General features: G+C 36.3%; 1 long non-coding RNA gene across 4 annotated transcripts in view; it reads right to left on the minus strand.

Moving 5' to 3' along the window:
- The window catches only part of LOC309628087, a 483,589-nt gene that overhangs the window by 244,780 nt on the left and 216,467 nt on the right, over positions 1-22,342 (minus strand). The gene's annotated exons all lie outside the window — the stretch shown is intronic.

A 22,342-nucleotide genomic window follows, 5' to 3' on the forward strand; every position in this document is an offset into this window, starting at 1 on the left:
CATGTCTCACCACCATCACTACGGCCCTGCTTCGAATCACTGTCATCCCTCCACTGTTCAGTTTGATTTACTACTATAGCCTCCAAACTGGTCTCCGTGCTTCTGTGCTGCCCCACCTGTTTCAGACTATTCTCATTTCTGCAGCCTGAGGGATTCTATTAAAGCATGTCAAATTGAGACACTCTTCCTAAAACCCTCCAATGGCTTAATTCTCTGTCTCACCTAGTGTATTTGTTTCCTAGGGCTTCTGTAACAAATTGCCACAGCTGGGTGGCAGAAACTTATTCTCTCACAGTCAGAGAGGCTAAAAGTCTGAAATCAAGGCATCAGCAGGGCAATCCTCTCTCTGAAGGCTCTAGGGGAGAATTATCCCTTGTTTCTTCCTAGTTTCTGGTGGTTGCCAGCAATCTTATTGTTCCTTGACTTGTAGCAGCAACACTCCATTCTCTGCCTCCATCTTCACATGGCCTTCTCTGCTGTGTGTATCTCTGTCCAAATTTCCCCCCAGCCAATCTACTATGACTGTAGCTTAAATTGATTATATTTGCAAAGATCCTATTTCCCAATAAAGTCATATTCACAGGTACTGGGAGGTAGCACTTGATCTTTTTTTTTTTTTTTTTGTGGAGGGGCACAGTTCAATCCACAACATTCAACGTAAATCCAAGATCCTCACAATGGCACACAAGCCCCAATTTTTTTGCTATTCAAAGTGTAATCTACAGACCAATAGTATCAGCATTACCTGGGAGCTTGTACACAATGTAAACTCTCTAGACTTCCTGAACCAGAATCTTCATTTTAATGTGACACGTAGGTGATTTATACGCAAATTAAAATTTGAGAAGTACTGTTCCTCAAAATGATCCACCTACTTTTCCGTTTTCTTCATAAACTACTAACCTACACATCTCTCCATCACCCTGTTTCAGTCATACTGGCCTTTTTAGTGTTTCTGAAAGGCCTGGAAAATTACTCTCACAGATGTTTACATAGAGTATTCCTTTACCTGCTTTGGATCTTCATGCAAATATCACCTCAGGGCAACTTTTCCTGGATACTCTAAATGAAAGTCCTCATCAACCCATACATTTTTCTTGCTTTGTTTTTTTTTTTACTACAGAACTTCCCAGCATCTAATATGCTAAATATTTTACTTATTAACTTTGTTTACTGTTTTCTCTAACCACTAGAATATAAACTCTTTCAGCACAAGGATTTGAGTCTGAATTTTAGGCTCCTGGAATGATATGGGACATTCAAGACAGGCCACACAATAAACATGTGTCAAGTGAGCCTGTAAGCTCATTGATTTATTTGCCCACATACATTAAGTAACTCTTCTTATTTAAATCACCTGTATTATATGCTTCATGTAATGCTTTTTTAAAAAGATATGTAAGACTCATATAGGTGTATGATTTAGCAGGCAAAAAATTATAATTTACCTAAATATTTGTGAATCAATTTATTCTTATGCTTCACTACCTCTCATGGTAAAACACACCTTAGCCCTAGTACAATACATCCTGTGAGAATAGATAAATGCTTTTATGCATTCTAAATTTATCCCTTTTAATCTTCACAGGATGTTCCTTTGTTCTATGACATAGAAATATGGTAACCAAGTACACATGCACCATATCCTGCCTTTCTTACATTTTGTCCTTTTTCATTATATTTTCTTTCCATTTTCTTCTTCTCAAAATGAAGAGTCCTAATCTCCTCATTTGGTCCTAATACATTGGGCCTCCTGGGAATATACTTCTTTCTACAATCATGACCTTTTAACTAGAATCTCACAGATAAAGTTATCAAAGCACAGCCAAAAGGGTAGAACGCAGGCACCTTCCTCTCTCCCCTCTCCATTGAATCCAAGTGGGCTCAGCCTATGTTAGGTTTTGTCATTTTTGTTTTTTTCTCTGGAAAAGAAAATATAGTCTCTACCCTAAAGAAATGTACAATCTAACTGGGGAGATGTGACTTCAGAGTAGGGGATTTCTTAGTTTTAATTTTGACCATCTTACCTTCAGATATTTGGAAAGGCCAAAAGGCTGAACACCTATGGACTGAAAGCAGTATAATTGAAAAACAAAAGTAGTAAATGTACATTAGTTAACAAATGCTTACTGAAGAAACGTTTACATTGAATATTATTAAATATGTAAATAAGAAAAAGCAACTGAGCCAATAAAGTTTAGGTCCCAGAAACTACTGGTTAGATATGACCAAAAAACTCATTGAGACTTAATTCTCTATTGGTGGTGTAGAAATTCATGAGGTTATTGGTTTGTAAGGACCCAAGCAGGGGCTAAACAATTTAAGAGCACAGAGATCTTTTCAAAGGATAGAGAACAACCTCCTTGTTCAGATGATGCTTTGAGATACGGCCACCCATTTTGGCTCCCTCTTTGCGGATTCCACTTGAAACCTTAAAATCCAATAGCCAAGAAAGAAGTAGGAAACTCAGTGTTTAAGCATCAACTTTATGCTATACACAGTATTGGATGCATATACATTATATGATTTAATCATGATAACAATACTATAAGTTAGGAATCATAACAGTATCCCAATTTTACAGATGAGGAAACTGAGGCCTAGACAAGAAGTTGAATAACAACATGCCCAAATTCATACAACTAATCATGGCAAAAACAGCAATTAATTTCAAGCCTTTTAATTTAATTCTTCATTTAATACTTTTTATTTTGAAATAATTTGACTCATAAGGAATTTAAAAAATAGTATAGAGAATTACTATTTTATCTGCACCTAGCTTCCCGCAATGATTGAATCTTACTTACATAACCATAGTGCACTGTCAAAACTAGGAAACTGACATTGGTATAATACCATTAATTCAAGTCCAGATTCTATTAGGATTTCAAAGGTTTTTACATTCAACCTTGTGTGTGTGTGTTGTGCATATAGTTATATGAAAGGTAGATTTACGTAACCATCATAAAAATCAGGATACAGAACTGTTTTGTCACCACAAACAAAATACCACGTTCTCATATTATGCCTTAATAGTCTACCCTAATACTTGGCAACAACTGATCTGTTCTCCATCACTCGAATTCTGTTATGTAATTTAAGCCTTCTTAAAACCAAAGCCCATGATTGTTTAATGAATGGTCATTTCTTTTCTTAAGTATTATTTGCATTCTTCATAAATGGTATACCACAGCACATATTCAAATGTGCATATACATGTATAGGTGAGCTAAAGATTGAACATGGATTTAAATGTACAAAAGAGAAAAATATTATATGCTTTCATCTCTATATCCATATTTATAATTGTTCTAAAAGCTAGTTTTGGCTTTGTCTTTTATTTATAATATCTATCTGAATTATAGTCATTACTAAATAAGACTGTTTAAAATTTTATACATATGCCTGAATTTTGCATTTTGCTTCACAACTTTAAATGGTATTAAAAAGACATTTTTGGGGCTTCCCTGGTGGCGCAGTGGTTGAGAGTCCGCCTGCCAATGCAGGGGACACGGGTTCGAGCCCTGGTCCCGGAAGATCCCACATGCCACGGAGCAGCTGGGCCCGTGAGCCACAACTGCTGAGCCTGCGCGTCTGGAGCCTGTGCTCCGCAACAAGAGAGGCCACAATAGTGAGAGGCCCACGCACCGCGATGAAGAGTGGCCCCCACTTGCCACAACTGGAGAAAGCCCTCGCACAGGAACTAAGACCCAACACAGCCATAAATAAATAAATAAATAAAATTTTAAAAGACATTTTTACATTTAAATACATCTAACTGATGGAAAAGGTACAAATAAGTGATCTCAAATAAAATATAATCTTGGAAACTGCTATTTTTCCATTTTGAATAACACCACTGTTAGTCTTTAATAATCATGTATATTCCATGTAAAATCATGATTTCTCAAGAGGCAATAGACAGTAGAGAACAGGTCTACTCTAAGAAAACTTTTAATAAGTCAAAGTAATTTTTGTCATCCTCTTTTCTTGTCCCAACTCCAGGTACTTGCACTCTGAGATCCACTTTGTGACACACATCCCAGCTATCCACAGAGTCAGGGCATCCTCTATCTGCTGTTCCCTGGAGATGTCAGTAGACCTTGCCTTAGCTAGACTTTCTCAGTGCCTGCCTTCCTATTAAATGTGCAAGTCCTAGGGACTATTCTCATAAGTTCTTGAAGGGTAATGCATAATACATCTTGTGCTAATTATCTGATGAGAATCACTAAATTAATATTTTATCATATCAGATAAAATATCCTTAGATCTAATGGTACAAGAATTTCCAATTATGTTAGTCCTTTGGATTAAATTCTGGGGCCAGATTGAGGACTACATCACAGTGTGGAAAGGCTAGGGACAGAAAATAGGATTTGTTCCCAGTTGTGACTGGACTGTCACTAAGACCACACTGCCACTCATTGCAGAGTGCTTTTCAGATAACAAAATAAATGCATTATTAAAATGAAAACTTGCTGTAACCCTGTGTGACAGGCAGGACCGATATTATTATTCAAAGTTTACAGATGAAACAGTTAGGTTCAGTAGTATTAAAAGATTTATCTCAGGTCATTGGTTTATTAAATGACAGGCTAAGATCAGAATTAAGTTTTATACTCATATTAGACTGTAAACAAGAGAGCTGAACCAAATAAATTATAAAATTTTGTTACAGCCCCAATAACTATAATTGACCATCTAATGATTTGTTTAATACCATCTATAAGACAAGGTCGATGTGACAAAACCAACATAATCTATTGATTAGATTTGGGTAATTTTTTTTTTTATTGTTTGCTGTTTTAAGTTATGTTTTATCACACTAGAAGACACATTAATTCATGCATTTTTCCTTTATATGCTCATTAAATGAAATAGAGCAACTCCCTCCATGTTATTAACTAAAGGAACACCATTTAATAGTTATATTTATTACTATAAAAATATCACTTGGGTATGTACCTTTTGCAAAGCAATTTCTAGGCACAGAGATTACAAGAGGAAGTAAAACAGAGCCCATATTCTCATGGGTTTTATATTTTAGTGGAAGGAGGTAATGTGTAAATACACAAATAATTTAAGAGAATATCTATAAAGAACATCTATCAGCAGTAAGTACTACAAAAAGAAATAAAGCCAGGTAAAAAGATAGAGAATGATAGGAGGTTGCCCATTTTAGGTTGGGTAGTTACCAATAGCCTCTCTTAGGTGACGACATTTGAAGAAACCAGAATGATATGAGAGTGAACATGTAAATACCTGGAAGAAGATCTTTCAGACTGTTGTAAAAGCAAATAAAATGATTTTTAAGGTGGGAATTAATCTGTTGTGTTTGAGGAAGAGAAAGAAGGCCAATAAAGCAGGGTCAGACTGTATGACTAGAAGAGAGACAGAAAATGGGGTAAAAGAAATAGCCCAGAGTCTCATGGTGTTCTCATTTGTGGTATTGTGGGCCTTAGGATTTTACTCTAACTGAGATGGGAATCCATTAAAAGACTTTGAGATCCGTGCGTTAGGGGGTTGGGAGTATGGACAGGTAAGCTATGATATGATGGAGACATTTTAAAGTTTTAAAGGGTCTCGCTGTTATTTGAATAGAGAACTGTATCAGTTTGCTAGGGCTGCCAAAACAAAGAACCACAGACTGGGTAGCTTAAAAAAACAGTACTTTATTGTTTCACAGTTCTGGAGGTTTAAAGTCCAAGATCAAGATGTCTGCAGAGTTCGTTTCTTCTGAGGCCTCTCTCCTTGTCTTATAAATGGCCGTCTTCTCTTTGTGTCTTCACATTGTTTTATCTCTGTACCTGTCGTGTCTAAATTTCCTCTTCTTATGAGGACACCAGTCAGGTTGGATTAGAACCCACCCAAATTACCTCATTTTAACATAATTAAAACTTTAAAAATCCTACCCCTAAATACAGTCACGTTCTGAGGTAATGGAGGTTAAGACTTAAACATGTAAAATTTTGGAGAACACAATTCAGCCCTAAACAGGAATGAAATGGAGGGAGTGTGCTGCTGGGACACATAGGACATTTCCTACAAAAGATCATTTTTTTCAGAGTGAAAAACAAGGTCATTTAGAAGGCTGTTGCATTATCCACCCGCCCCCCCACCCCACGCCAAAAATGATGCTACTTGGACTACAATAGAGGCCATGTAAATCTGTCATTACATAAGCTACATAAAGAAAGGAATTAAGGACAGAGTTCCCAAGATGGTGGAGTAGAAAGACCCTGAGCTCACCTTCTCTCATGCGTACACCAAAATTACAACTATTTACAGAACTATCAATGAAAAAGACCAGAAACCTACCAGAAAATATCTTCTACAACTTAAGATATAAAGAAGGAAATACAATGAGACAGGTGGGAGGGGCAGAGTCGTGGTATAGTAAAGACCCATACACCCAGGTGGGCAACCCACAAATGGGAGAATAATTACAACTGCAGAGGTTCTCCCCAAGGAGTGAGGGGTCTGAGCTCCACATGGGCTCCCCAGCCCAGGGGTCCTGCCTCAAGAAGACAAGCCCCCAGAATGTTTGGCTTTGAAGGCTAGTGGGACTTACTTTTGGGAGACCCAGAGGGATGTGGGAAATAGAAATTCCACCCTTAAAAGGCACACACAAAAACTCACATGCTCCAGACACAGGGCTAAAGCAATAATATGAAAGGAGCTTGGGTCAGTCCTACCTGCTAATCTTGGAGAGTCTCCCAGAGAGCCAGGAAGCAACTGGACTTCACCCTGGGGACAGAGACCCTGGTCATGGCCATTTTTGGGAGCTCATTCTACCACATGGACACTGGTGCTGGCTAGCACCATTTAGGAATACTCTCTCTAGCTAATCAGCCTCAGGACCCACACCTGCCCTGCCCACCAGCCTGTAGGCACCAGTACTGAGATGCTTCAGGCCAAGCAACCAACTGGGCATGGACCAAGCCCCACCCACCAGCAGACAGGCTGCCTTAAGACCCCTTGAACCCACAGTCACCCCTGGACATTGCCTTGCCCCCCAGAGGGCCCAGTGCATGTCACCGCATACCAGTGCACATACACTAGACCTGGGATACCTGGGGCCCTGAAGTTAAAGACCCTGACACCCAGCTCCACCAATCAGTTGGCAGGCACCAGCCCCAGAAACCCCTCAGCTCTGGCCCCACCCACCAATGAGCTGGCTCTAGCCTTGGGACAAGCTACATCTACCAGACAGCCCACAGTAGTCAGCCCACCACAACAGAAGGACCCACAGAGCTCACATAGGGGGCACTCCTAGAGCACATGGCTCTGGTGACAAGAGGGGAGTGTGCTGCTGGGACACATAGGACATCTCCTACAAAAGATCACTTCTCCAAGGTCATGAAATGTAACCAATCTACCAGGTACATAGAAATAAAAACAGCAAGTTAGGTAAAATGAGGTGAGAGAGGAAAATGTTTCAAGTGAAGGAACAAGATTAAAAACCCCAGAAGAAGTATTAAGTGAAGTGGAGACAGGCAATCTACCTAAGAAAGAGTTCAAGGTAATGATTGCAAAGATGATCAACGAACTTGGAAGAATGGATCAACAGAGTGAGAAGTTGGAAGTTTTAAACAAAACTCTGGAAAATATAAGGAACAACCAAACAGATGAAGAATACAATAACATGAATAAAAAATATACTAGGAGGATAAAACAGTAGACTAAATGATACAAAGGAATGGATCAGTGAGCTGGAAGACAGTAGTGGAAATCACTGAAGCTGGATTAAAAAAAAAAGAATAAAAAGAAGTGAGGGCAGTTTAAGACGTCTGGCACAACATCAAGTGCACTCATATTCACACTATAGGGGTTCCAGAAGGAGAAGAGAGAAAGAGGTAGAGAAAATATTTGAAGACATAATAGCTGAAAACATCCCTAACCTGGGAAAGGAAACAGACATCAAGTCCAGGAAGCACAGAGTGTCCCAAAGGGGACAAAGCCAAAGAGGACCACACCAAGACACACTGTAATAAAAATGACAAAAATTAAAGATAAATAAATACAGAATATTAAAAGCAGTAAGGGAAAAGCAACAAGTTTCACAGAAGGGAACTTCCATAAGGCTATCAGCTGACTTTTCATCAGAAACTGTAGGCTACAAGGGAGTGGCACAATATATTAAAAGTGATGAAAGGGAAAAACCTACAACCAAGAATAATTTACCTGGCAAGGCTCTCATTCAGATCTAATGGAAAGATAAAAGTATTACAGATAAGCAAAAGCAATGAGAGTTCAGCACCACCAAACCAGCTTTACAAGAAATGTTAAAGGAACTTCTCTAAGCAAAAAAGAAAAGGCCAAAACTAGAAACATGAAAATTGGGAAAGGAAAAAGCTCATTGGTAAAGGCAAATAAATACACCAAAGGTAGAAAATCATCCATGTACAAAGCTAGTAGGAAGGTTAAATGACAAAAGTAGTAAAATCATCTATATCCACGAAAAAGCAGTTAAGGGATACACATAACAATTAGATGTAAAATATGTAAGAAACAGAAATCTTGAGGGGAGGAAAGTACAGATGCAGAGTTGTTAAAATGCATTTGAAATTAAGAGATCGGCCACTTAAAACAATCATGTGGGTAACTACAAACCAAAAATTTATAATAGACACACAAAAAAGAGAAAGGAATTGAAAAATAACACTAAAGACAGTCATCAAATCACAATAGATGAGAACAAAAGAAGAAGGAACAACAACAACAACAAAAAACCTACAAAAACAACCCAAAACAATTAACAAAAGGGCAATAAGTACATACATATCAATAATTATTTTAATATAAATGAGCTAACTGCTCCAATCAAAAGAGAGAGTGGCTGAATGAATATAAAAACAAGACCCTTATATAGGCTGCCTAGAAGAGACTCACTTCAGATCTAAAGACACACACAGACTGAAAGTGAGGGGGTAGAAAAAGGTATTCCATGCAAATGGAAATCAAAAGAAAGCCCAAGTAGCAATACTTATATCAAACAAAATAGACCTTGAAATAAAGACTGTTACAAAAGACAAAGAAGGACACTACATAATAACAAAGGGATCAATCTAAGAAGAAGATATAATAATTGTAAATATATACGTACCTGACATAGGCGCACCTAAATATATAAAGCAAGTATTACTGGACATAAACGGAAAAACTGACAGTAGCACAATAGTAGTAGGGGACTTTAACACCCCACTTACATCAATGGACAGATCATCCAGACAGAAAATCAGTCAGGAAACACTGACCTTAAATGGCACATTAGATAAGACTTAATAGATATTTATAGAATATTTCATTCAAAAGCAGAATATACATTCTTTCAAATGCACATGGAACATTCTCCAGGATAGATCACATGCTGGGCCAGAAAATAAGCCTTGGTAACTTTAAGAAATTTGAAATCATATCAAGCTTCTTTTCTGATCACAATGTTATGAAACTAGAAATCAAATACAAGAAAAAAAACTGCAAGAAATACAAACACATGGAGGTTAAACAATATGCTACTAAACAACCAATGGATCACTGAAGAAATCATAAGAAATAAAAAAATACCTGGAGACAAATAAATATGGAAACACGACGATACAAAATCTATGGGATGCAGTAAAAGCAGTTCTAAAAGGGAAGTTTATAGTGATATAAGCTTACCTCAGGAAACAAGAAAAAACTCAAACAACCTAACCCCACACCTAAAAGAACCAGAAAAAGAACAAACAAAACCAAAAGTTAGTAGAAGAAATCATAAAGACCAGAGCAGAAACAAATGAAATAGAGACTTTAAAATAAAAAATAGAAAACATCAATGAAACTAAGAATTAGTTCTTTGAAAAGAAAAAAAAAAATGATAAACTGTTAGCCAGACTCATCAAGAAAAAGAGAGGGCCCAAATCCATTAAAGCAGAAATGAAAAAGAAGAAGTTAAAACCAACACCACAAAAATGCAAGAGATCATGAGATTCCTATGAACAACAATGTGCCAATAAAATGGACAACCTAGAAGAAATGGAAAAATTCCTAGAAATGTACAATCTCCCAAGACTGAATCAGGAAGAAATAGAAAATATGAACAGAACAAATACCAGCAATGAAATTGAATCAGTAATTTAAAAACTCCCAACAAACAAAATTCCAGGACCAGATGGCTTCACAGGTGAATTCTACCAAACATTTAGAGAAGAGGTAACACCTATCCTTCTGAAACTATTCCGAAAATTCCAGAGGAAGGAATCCCTCTGAACGCATTCTCTGAGGCCAGCATCACCCTGGCCAAAACCAAAACCAAAACCAAAACCAGAGAGATATAACAAAAAGAAAATTACAGGCCAATACCACTGATGAACACAAACACAAAAATCCTCAACAAAATATTAGCAAACTGAATCCAACAATAAATTTAAAGGATCATACTCCATGATCAAGTGGGGTTTATCCTGGGGGTGTAAGGATTTTTCAATATCTACAAATCAATCAATGTGATATACCACATTAACAAATTGAAGAAAACACAATATGATCATCTCAATAGATGCAGAAAAAGCTTTTGACAAATTTCAACATCCATTTATGATAAAAATTCTCCAGAAAGTGGTTACAGAGGGAACATACCTCAACATAATAAAGGCCATATACGATAAGCCCAAAGCTATCATCATACTCAACAGTGAAAAGCGGAAAGCATTTTCTCTAAGATCAAGACAAGGATGCCCACTCTCACTACTTTTATTCAACATAGTATTGGAAGTCCTAGCCACAGCAATTGGAAAAGAAAAAGAAATAAAAGGAATTCAGACTGGAGACAGAGAAGCAAAACGGTCACTGCAGATGACATGACTATACATAGAATATCCTAAAGATGCCACCAAAAAAATACTAGAGCTCAACAATTAATTTGGTAAAATTTCAGGATACAAAATTAATATACAGAAATCTACTGAACTCCTATATAGTAAAAAGAAACTATCAGAAAGAGAAATTAATGAAACAATCAAAAATAATAAAATACCTAGGAATAAACCTACCTAAGGAGTAAAAAAACAGGAGGTTTTCCTGTGCTTGGAAAACAATAGGACACTGATGAGAGAAACTGAACACAGAACAACAAATGTAAAGATATACCAAGTTCATGGATTGAAATAATTAATATTTAATAATTAATATTGTTAAAATGACCATACTACCCAAAGCAATCGCTATCAAAATACCAATGGCATTTTTCACAGAACTAGAATAATTTTAAAATTTGTATGGAAACACAGAAGACCCTGAAAAGCCAAAACAATTTTGAAAAAAAAAAAAAAAAATGAACAGAGCTGGAGGACTCACAATCCCTGATTTCAGGCTATACTACAAACCTAAAGTAATCAAAATAGTATGGTACTGAAACAAAAACTGACATAGATCAATGGAACAGAATAGAGAGTCTGGATATAAACTCAAGCACCTGTGGTCAATTAATCTGCAACAAAGGAGGCAAGAATATACAATGGAGAAAAGACAGTCTCTTCAATAAGTGGTGCTAGGAAAACTGGACAGCTAAATTTAAAAGAATGAAGTCAGAACATGTTTGCATACAATATACAAAAAGAAACTCAAAACAGATTGAAGACCTAAATGTAAGACCAGAAACCAAAAACTCCTAGAAGAAAACATAGGCAGAAGACTCTGACATAAATTGTAGCAATATTTTTTTGGATCTGTCTCCTATGGCAAAGGAAAGAAAAGCAAAAATTTTTAAATTGAGACCCAATTAAATTTAAAGCTTTTGCACAGCAAATAAAACAATCAACAAAACAAAAAATAACCTACTGTAAAGGAGAACATATTTTCAAATGCTATGATCAATAGGGAGTAATATCCAAAATGTGTAAACAGCTCACACAACTCAGTATCAGAAAAAACAAACCACCCAATTCAAAATGGGCATAAAACCTGCATAGACATTTTTCCAAAGAAGACATACAGATGGCCAACAGGCACATGAAAGGATGCTCAACATTGTTAATCAGAGAATGAAAATCAAAACCATAATGAAATATCACCTCACACCTGTCTGAATGGCTATAATTTTAAAAAATCACAAATAACAAATGTTGGCAAGATTGTGGAGAAAAGGAACCCCTTGTACACTATTGGTGGGAATGTAAATTGGTGTAGCCACTGTGGAAAACAGTATGGAGGTTCCTTAAAAAACTAAAAATAGAACTACCATATGATCCAGCAATTCCACTCCTGGGTATATATCCAAAAGGAAATGAAAACACTAATTCAAAAAGATACATACACCCCAATATTCATAACAGCATTATTTACAAAAGCCAAGATATGGAAGCGACCTAAGTGTTCATCAATAGATGAATGGATAAAGAAGATGTGGTATATATATGCAATGGAGTACTACTCAGCCATAAAAAAAAGACATTTTGCCATTTGCAATATGATAACCTGGAGGGTGCTATGCTTAGTGAAATAAGGCAGACAGAGAAAGACAAATACTGTATGTTATTGCTTATATATGGAATCTGAAAAATAAAACTACTGAATATAACAAAAAAGAACTGACTCAGATATAGAGAAAAAACTAGAGGTTACTAATGGTGAAAGGGAAGGCAGGAGGGGCAAGATAGGGGTAAGTGATTTTTTTATACACAGTAGTTTGTACCTCTTAAACTACAAGTATATATTGGACAGCATAGTGAATGTAGCCAATATTTTATAATAATTATTAATGAAGTATAATCTATAAAAATTTCAAATCACTTTGTTGTACACCTGAAACTAATATGATATTGTAAATCAAATATACCTCAGTTAAAAAAAATTTACACAGAAAATGAAAAAAAAAGAAAGGACTTAGGGTGCTTACCAAGATTATCTCATGAAATCCCCCTAACAACATTTTAGATCTGCTACTGTTTTCCCTATGTTGACTGTAATTCATGCATAAGGTCACACAGTTAGAAATTCACAAGCTAGAATTCAAATGTAGATGTGTCTGATTCCAAAGATCACATTCTATCCTCTCTAGCAGGCTTTCTGGAGGTTGAGTTTTATCCCCTTAGAGGTATTTAATAGTATGTGTATAGAAATTATTTTAATTGGGAGGTCTTTCAGCATAGAACTAAAGGAAGGGGGGGTATTTATTTTTTCTTAAAGAGATAATGTATATTTACATTGTGGATTCCATAATAAATACTGTGAGGAGTCAGAAGATATGGCTATTTTTGCTTTGAAAGAATGTCTCATGATGTTGAGAATAAAGGTTGAATTAGGCACATAAAAATATGGTATTTGCTGGATACCAAATGAGTTAGCTGACAAATAGTACTAGAGGAGGTCAAAAGAAGAAAATCACTCCAGGCTTTGGAAGAGTAAAAATGAATTAGGTTTAACTTCCAAGAATCTGTACAAATCCAATCAATACATAAGGCAATTCCTAATTAATTCAAGTTTACAAAAGTAGACAATCTTACTTTCTTTTCATTCCAGGTAGGCAAACGTCTTCTCTCCTGAAGTTCTTTGTAAAAATGAAACCTATGGTTTAGGCTTCCAATCCTGTCTTTTGCCTTCCTAGCGGTCCTCATGTTTTATTTTTTGGTTTGTTTGTTTAACATTGGTAAGAATCTTGAAAGCTGGGACAGATCATACTCTAATTCCCTTTTTACTCCCCCATTACACAGGAAACATTGTGGGCAAGAAGTCAATAGATTAGGTTCAAAGACATAAAAAGTTGGCAAGAATAGTAATCAGATAAGTCATTTATACAAAATGAAACTATTCGGAGGTAATTTTTCCTAGTCACTTCCTTATGAAAATATCAGATGATGTTATGCATACTAATCCACACATTTTTTGTTTTATGGTTTAACCACAAACTATGAATGATTTCCCATATTAATAAATACATGTAAATAACATTATAATGCTCTATAATATTTTATTGTGTGATTGTGTCAACTCAGTCAATGAATGCCTACTGCTGAACATTTAGGTTCTGATTGTTTCCTTTTACAAAAAAATGGCTACATCATACATTTTTGTATGTATTTTAAGATGTGTAGTTGCTGGGACAAAAGATGTGAATAACTTTAGGGTCTTTGGTAAATACTGTCAGAACTCTCTCCAGAGAAGATATAGTAAAGCATCTTTACATTTCAGTATAACTGCCATATTCTTCTGAGGCTTCCTGTACTTTTTGGTTTGCAGGATTTTTTCATTTTTTGGTTTGTTTTGGGGTTTGGTTTTGTTTTTCAAGTAGGTTGCAGTATTACTTAGTATTCAGTGGACATAAACATTTGAAGAATAATTTCTCTCTTTGAAAGTATTCCTCCAACATATACAAATACCAGTGTATTCTTTCTCTAAAGGAAAATATAATGCAGAGAGAAGTTAAACGCTGCTCAAATTCTGAAACTATTAAAATATAACATAGAAAGTTTTTAAGCTACGCAAGGACTTTAGCAGCTGGTGGATCCTGCCATGCCGGTTTTTGCACAGAATGAAAAAGACACAGCAGGTTCCTTTGGAACATCAAACCGAGAAAATTGACTACAGCTTTAACAGACTTAAAAGAATTTTTTGGCAGAATGAATAAGTATGCATAATGGAGAAAAATACCTCAATCTGTAGGAAAAATAGATATATAAAGAGGCTAAACAAGAATGTTGCTGCCTGTTCTTTTCACAGCAATCTTCCACCTGTCCCCGACTGCAGTGTGTAGGGAACAAAGATTCAGAAGTATAAAAGAATAGCAGGTTGGTGAGTCTAGGATGGAGGCAGTATAGGGCTGTGTAAATCGCAGAGGACTTAGAGCCAGAAGACTTGAGTGACATGCAACAGTGGGTGGGCTGGGAAGCAGGAAGCCAGCCTTAAATCCCAACTCAGCTATTACTAATCCTGTGATCCTGGGCAAATAATGTGTCCCTTCTCTGGCTCAGTTTCCATATTTTAAAGTGAACACAGCACTAGTGACTAGCTTTCTCAGTGCCTGGCTCATATTAACTTTATTAAATATTAGCCATTATTTTATAATATAGTGTGAACTCAGGTAAGTCACTATCTTTTGTCTCAACTTCTTCAGCTATAAAATTAGACAAAGTGATCATGTGATGTCGCATCTAGATCTGAAGGACTATGGTTCTAGGAGGACCACAACACACTGGATGCTACCATTAGAGCTGGTCTGTTGATAACTTGAAGCCAATAAAGTGAATATAAACAAAGGATTGAAAAGATGGGGGAAGGAGAGAGGAGAAGTAAACAAGTTACCTTTATAAATAGGGTTTTTTAATATCTACATTTATCATTTCATACTATAACTACATAAAAATTATGATACATTACATAGGAAGTAAAGTTACTACAACATAATCATTTGTTCATTTCAAGAATAGTGGGTGTTTTTCCAACTTCCTTTCTTCCAATATAAAGAGTCCTCCTAGATGTTTTCTATTTTCAAACATTCAACTGTTCTCATGGTTCTTTTCTTCTCTTAAATACAGAATACTATATACAATAATTTTGACCATCCTAAATACAAGACTTAAGTTTCACTTGAAATTAAGAAGTGGCAACATGTTGCTGGCTTTTAGCTGGGTTATAATTTCAACCCCAAATAAGGGCTCCTTAACCTTGAGTTTTAGTTTCAAGGAATCCTTAAAATGGACAATACTTTGTATATGTACATGTAGGTATTTTCTTGGAAGAGTGTTCATAGCATTTGAAAGATTTTCAAAGGCAAATTTGTTGCCAGAAATGTTAAGAATCATTGCCAAACTGAATTATTTCTTGAAAACATGACCATAGTTATTTTCTGAATCATGAGAGACTGTCTAGTGCCTATCACAGACAGCACTCCAAATAAATATTATGAAGTCAATTAACAAATGATTGAGTAACATTACTTGGCAATGAGGCTTTCCTTGACCATCCTATATAAAACAAATCCCCTGGTCTCCATATCTCCCTTACTCTTATTTTTTTTTTCCAAAGCATTCATAGTCATCTGATATAACATACATATTTATTGATGGTCTTTCTCTTAGGACTAGAATGTAAACTCCACAAGAGCAAGGACATTGTCTGTGTTTTGTTTTGTATTGCTTTTTCACTGCTGAATCCACAGTTAACATAGTAATCATTCAATAAATATATGTTGTATGGATATCTGATCAAACAATGCACTTTGCCCTGATTTCTTCTACAAATTATTTGTGTCACTTTGAAGTTCAAAACTCTTTTACACATCATTTTCCTTCTAAACTCTACTTTTAATATCTGTCAGCTTCAAACTTAATGAGTATACTCTCTGTTCAGGTGAATAATAAAAATCTTTTAGAAGAACTGGAGTAGGGAATCTATCATGCAACGTCTAGTTTGATCGTGTTACGTGCAATAGGTTATTTGATATCTAAAACCTATAATCTCTTTTGTTTAAACAGATTTAATTCAGGTTTTTGCTAACTTCTTTTATAATGCAGATTCTGAATCCTAATGTGCCTAGAATTAGATAGAAAGCACTTGATATGTGGGGCTAAAGGCAGGTGGGATGGATGATTCATTTTACTACTTAATATGTGGTAGGCACTCTGCTTGGTGCTTTTCCAATCTGTAGGTTTATTCTCTATTTTAATGCTAACAATATTCTTGTAAAGCAGATATTTTGCCCTTATTTTTCATATGGTCAGAAGTCTTGCATTTGAATTCTTACTCTGCCAGTAACTGACTGTAATCTTTGACAATCATTTTAAGCTTCTGTTTCTTTATGAATAAAATGGGGAACATAACACTCAATGCCTATCAAAAGAGTGATGAAAATTTGAGACTATTTGTGTAAAATTATTTATGAGATCCAGATATTAATTATTATTTTCTATCATGCTATACACATTTGGACTTGAAAAAAGATCATTTCTTTATTAAACCTGACTACAATAAAACCTTCAATACTTAAAATTTCAAAAATTTAATTTATCAATATTTATATCATATTTTTTGCCTTCTCCATTAAAAATAATCTTAAGGTATAAAAAATTATATACTGTGATTAGCCAACATAATTCATTACTGGAATAGGTACTACTAAAGAATCTAGAGGAATCTATAATATTCAGTTTACTTCTTCAAGCCGTACACTCAAATAAATTATTGGACACTTCATCAAATACATATCTAGTGCTTCTCTGTAGTGGCACTACTAGGTATTAGTAGTAGTTTATGTCTTAAAATAACCTTATGAAGTATATTTTAATATACTAATTTTAGGGGTGAGAAAACTAAAACCAGGTAAATTAACTCACTCAGTGTTATAGTTACTGATGAAGATGAGATTCAAATCAGTATCTTTTAGAAGTCAAAGCCCATGTTTAACCATGAGGCTCTTTCCTCTAGTTTTCCTGGCAGCTTGCTATTTGAGGCTCTTGTTTCTTGAATTCCAGCACCTTCCATTCAGGCAATGTGGATTTGACTCAAGCTCCATTCCTAGGTTCTACCCTTCACTCTAGATTGAAGTCTAAATGTTCTCAACAGTCTGGCCATGAACCATTCCTAGTACGAATTTTCCTATGTTAAAAGAAACTTTCCACAATTTACTGATCTAGTAGGCTTTTATTCAGTGATTCATGAATCAAGCACACAGAGAGGAGCTCCCAAGAAATGTACAAGGTGAGAGAGCTTTATAGACCAAAGTGAGCAGGAACAAGTAAATTATTCTGGGCATTTGCTGACTGGTTAAATCTGGGTAACTTTATATGGAGCAAAGGGAAGTCTTGGAGCTGGGTTAGGTAGCTTGTGCTGAACAGGAAAGCATGGGTAAGTTGACCTAGGCCTTCCTCTTCTGAGAGAGCTAAGCACGGAAACTTAGTTTTGGCTTGTTGTCATGGGCTTAGCACGAGCAACTCCATCTTGGGCCTATTCTGGTTACTTTAACACCTATGACATGGCTTTTCTTCTGCATGACAATGACTCCTTTCAGGATGTATCTCTTTGTTACTCTGGTATAGCACTGGATGAACCTTCCAATGGATACCGTATTAGTCAGCTAGGGCTGTCATAACAAAATATCAGATTAGGGGGCTTAAACAACAGAAACTTATTTTCTCACAGCCCTTGAGGCTGGAAGTCTGAAATCAGCACGCCAGCATGGTTAGGTTCTGGTCAGAGCTATCTACTTGACTTGTAGATGGCCTGGTCAACTTCTTGCTGTGTCTACACATGGCAGGCAGAGAGCAACCCCTCTGTTGTCTCTTTTTATAAGGACACAAATCCTACTGGATCCAGACCCCACCTTTATGACTTCATTTAACCTTAATTATTTCCATAAAGGCCATATCTCTAAATATAGTCACACTGGGGGGTTGGAACTTCAACATATGGATTTTGGAGGGACACAGTTCAGTTTATAGCAAATACTTAAAGTGTTTACTATTCATGACAATTTGTGTCAGTTTTTCACTACCCTTTCATTCTTTTCCAAACCAAACTCTCCCATGCAAGGAATGCTACTGATTCTTAATGAAAGACAAAAGGATATACTGCTATAAAGGATAAACCTCTGTGGTAGACAATCCTTAAAATCTTAAGTGACCCACAATGATCTCTACATTCTGTTATTCACATTCTTAACTAGTCCCCATGCACAGTTCACTAGGGCTGGTCTTCCACATAGCATATGTGGAGTGATGATAGACCAGTTCCCAGGTTAGGTTATAAAAGACTGTGGCTTCCATGCTTTCATCTTGAGTTCTCTCTCCCTCCCTTTTTCCCTCATTCTCTCTCTCCCTCCTTCCCTTCTCCCTCAAATTCCATTGGTTAGAACTAAGTCACAAAGGCTCACCTAAAGAAAGAATACTAAGGAATGAAGTCTATCTGTATATCTAGTAAAAAGAAAAAGGGATTCAGTGGTCAATTAGAGTCCTCTTCCAAAACTGTGGCTCTAAAATTGGTCTCTCCATTGAACTCCATACCTGAATATCAAATTGCCTGCCTGTTGGACATTTCTACTTACAGCACAGTTTCTCAACCTCAACATTATTGACCTTTGGTCTATATAATTCTTTGTTGAGGGGATACCCTGTACATTACAGGATTTTCAGCAGCATTCCTGTCCCCTACTCATTAGATGCCACTAGCACTAAGCCATCAATTGTGAAACATGAAAATGTCTCCAGACATTGATGAATGTTGCCTGGGGGTAAAATAAGTCACCACCCTGATGTTCAGACATTGAAACTACTCTTTTGAATATAAACTCATTATCTCTTATAATATACTTTTCTTCTGAGTTCCATAATCCAGGAGATGGCAGAAAACTAACCCAGTGTCTCGACACCAAACTGATTTTTATGCTTGATTCTGTTTTCTCCCTTAATCCCAGCATGAAGATAATCATGAAATTCTTCCAGTTCTACTTCTTCAACATGTCTCAAATTATTTTTATTCTCTTTATTGCCAATGCCAACATAATAGTCTATACTTCCTCTTATTAAAGGCTTTCAGACTAGTCTCACAACCCTCATTCTTCTCTTCCTCTACCCCCAATAATCAATGATCAAAGAGAACTTCTTTAAAATGAAAATCTGGGGTGGCTACACAAGAAATGACATGACACTCCTGCAATTTTTATTTTCTGCCTAAGCTCTAACCAAAGGAAAAAAAAATTTAATGAAACAGTGAATAAGTAAAATCACAAATCATATGTTAAAAAGAATAACTGCCAAAGATAATAAGGTTCATAAAATTTAAACTTGCAAAGTCTAGTACTCTTACATTCCTCTAGACCTAGTTTTCAGGGGAAAGATTTTTCTAAAGTAAGTGAAGCTACCCAGTAAAGCACTACCTAAATTTATTTTACTTAGAACTTGGAGTTAATGAGAGATGATTAACAGGTTAATGATAAAATTATATTTTTTAAAAGGGACATAAAATATTAGATGTAGAAACCAAATCTCTTCACAGGCAGGCCATGGGAAAAGCTTGAGACATCTCTATAATTACCTAGCTTTATATCTCAGAATGTTCCAGAAAAACTGTCATTCTACATCAAGTGGGTGGTCATTTTCTCCCTTCCTACAAGGTTACAAAAAGGACCTCATGAATAAAAAGCAGGGTCTGTCTCTGGAAGTATTCCTGTTTTGGATTCCCGGACTCAATTCCAATGTGTGTGTGTTTAGGGGGAGGTCCCCAACACCAATAACAAACGATGCTCTGGACACCAGCTGGGTGTCCTACAACTCAACTCAATCCCAGCACTATCTACCCAGAAGTAGCATCATATTACACAGTTTAAGGGTTCAGCCCTACAAGTCTCCCATCCAATGCCCACTACAGACCTTAGTTGAAAGCCAAGGTTGTTACCTTTGCTTCTGACCAACTTGTTACAATTTGGAGGTTCCAACAACCACTTCCTCAGACTTCAGGCACCATTCAGAAGTCCAGGTTGTTACCTGTAGTTCTAGCTATAAATCAGACCTTCCCACAAGCCCTCCTTTGGTTTGATTAATTTGCTAGAGTGGCTCACAGAACTCAGAGAAACATTTTACTAACTAGATCACTGGTTTATTATAAAAAGATAAAACTCGGTAATAGCCAGATAGAAAAGATGCATAGGGCAAGGTAGGGGAAATGGCAAAGAGCTTCCATGCTCTCTGCAGACACACCACTCTCCCTGCCCCACGATGTGTTCACCAAACCGGAAACCCTCTGAACCCTATCCTTCTGGGTTTTTGTGGAGGTTTCATTATACAGGCATGATTGACTAAGTCATTGACCACTGGTGACTGAGTCAACCTCAAGTCTCTCTCCCCTCCCTGGAGGTCAGGGGGTAGAAGAAAAAGTTCCAATCCTCTAATCATGTGGTTGGTTCCCCAGGCAACAAACCTCCATCCTTAGTGAGGTCCAAAAGTAATATCATTAACATAACAAAAGACACCTTTGTTGCTCTCATCACGTAGGACATTCCAGGAGTTTTAGAAGATTGGTGCCAGAAATAGTGACTAAAACCAAATACAGATTTCTTATAAGCCACAATATCATACTCCCTAAAATAGGTTTAATACCCTGGCATGGCAGAAAGACTGCACTGAATTTGGAAATTGGTAATTATACCCGTGTTTGACAGCAGGCTATCTTCATGTTAGAAAAGAGGGAAAATTCTAAGTTACAAGAAGCCCTGCACCTGCCAATTTTTGTCATCTGAAAAGAAGGATGTATCAGGGGAGAGACTGTTAAAAAAACAAAACAAGCAAACAAAAAAAATCTACAAGACTTCACTCTTTCAACTTACAGGAAGCTAAATCAAGTAAAAAAAGGCAAGTGTCAACGAGAAAGTTTCCATAGACCACAGAAGGAAGCTCTAACTGCCTGTAATTACTCCTAACTCTCCAGACACATACAGCATTATTTACAGAATAATGATCTGATTCCAGAAAAACCTTGATTTAAATACAAGAAATATCTATGTAAAATCACCATACTAGAAAGAGAAAATCACAAATCAAAGGCAGTTGAGGAGCACATAAAAATGTTTGTATGTAACTAGTGAAAATTACGACTACTATTCCTTGAACTAAAACATGTCATGGAAGAAAATATGACATCCATAAAAGTAAGAACTTCAGGCATAGCTGAAAGATATCAACAAAGATATTCTGTAACAACAGAGGGATACCAACAGAGAGCTAATTATTCAGCAAGAAAAAAAAAAGATGGGGGAGGGTGAAGGAACTTCCAAATATAAAGGTTAAAAAAAAAAGATTTATGGATATTCTGGATTTACATGTAGCCTCTCCTGCATAATGGTCTCACTTCCTCCACGGTCCCTGATTGTCACTAAAGAGAATGTCTCAAGACAACAAGCTGAAGTTGCATGGCCTTTTCTAACCTAGTTTTGTAAGTTACACAACATCATTTCCACTGCATTTGATTGGTCAAGAGCAACATATTTTTTACCCAGATTCAAGCAGAGAGGTCAGAGATGGCAGGTTGGCAAGGTCAGATTGTAGAAGAGCATCTGGGATGAAACGTATTGTTTCATCCATCTTTGGAAAATATAATTTGCCAGAGCAAGATACATCAGGGCCACCTAGAAATACGTGTTTCACACATAGTGGACATCCATCAGTTATGTTTTATAGAGAGAACAGAAAAGCAAGGGTTAAAAGAAGCATTAAGTAGAGATCAGTTAGAAAAGCTTCTAGTATAAACTTATAACCCTATTTTTTCAGAACAAGGAATGAGAATTCAATGGAAACCATTTGGAACTGATCAGTTCAGTAAAAGAGGTATACGTATTTCATTCAAGGTGTATGGTACCATCAGACGAGCTAGAAATAAG

Source organism: Balaenoptera borealis (assembly GCF_965194805.1).
Source record: "Balaenoptera borealis genome assembly, chromosome: 4".
In the NCBI taxonomy this organism is placed as follows: domain Eukaryota; kingdom Metazoa; phylum Chordata; class Mammalia; order Artiodactyla; family Balaenopteridae; genus Balaenoptera; species Balaenoptera borealis.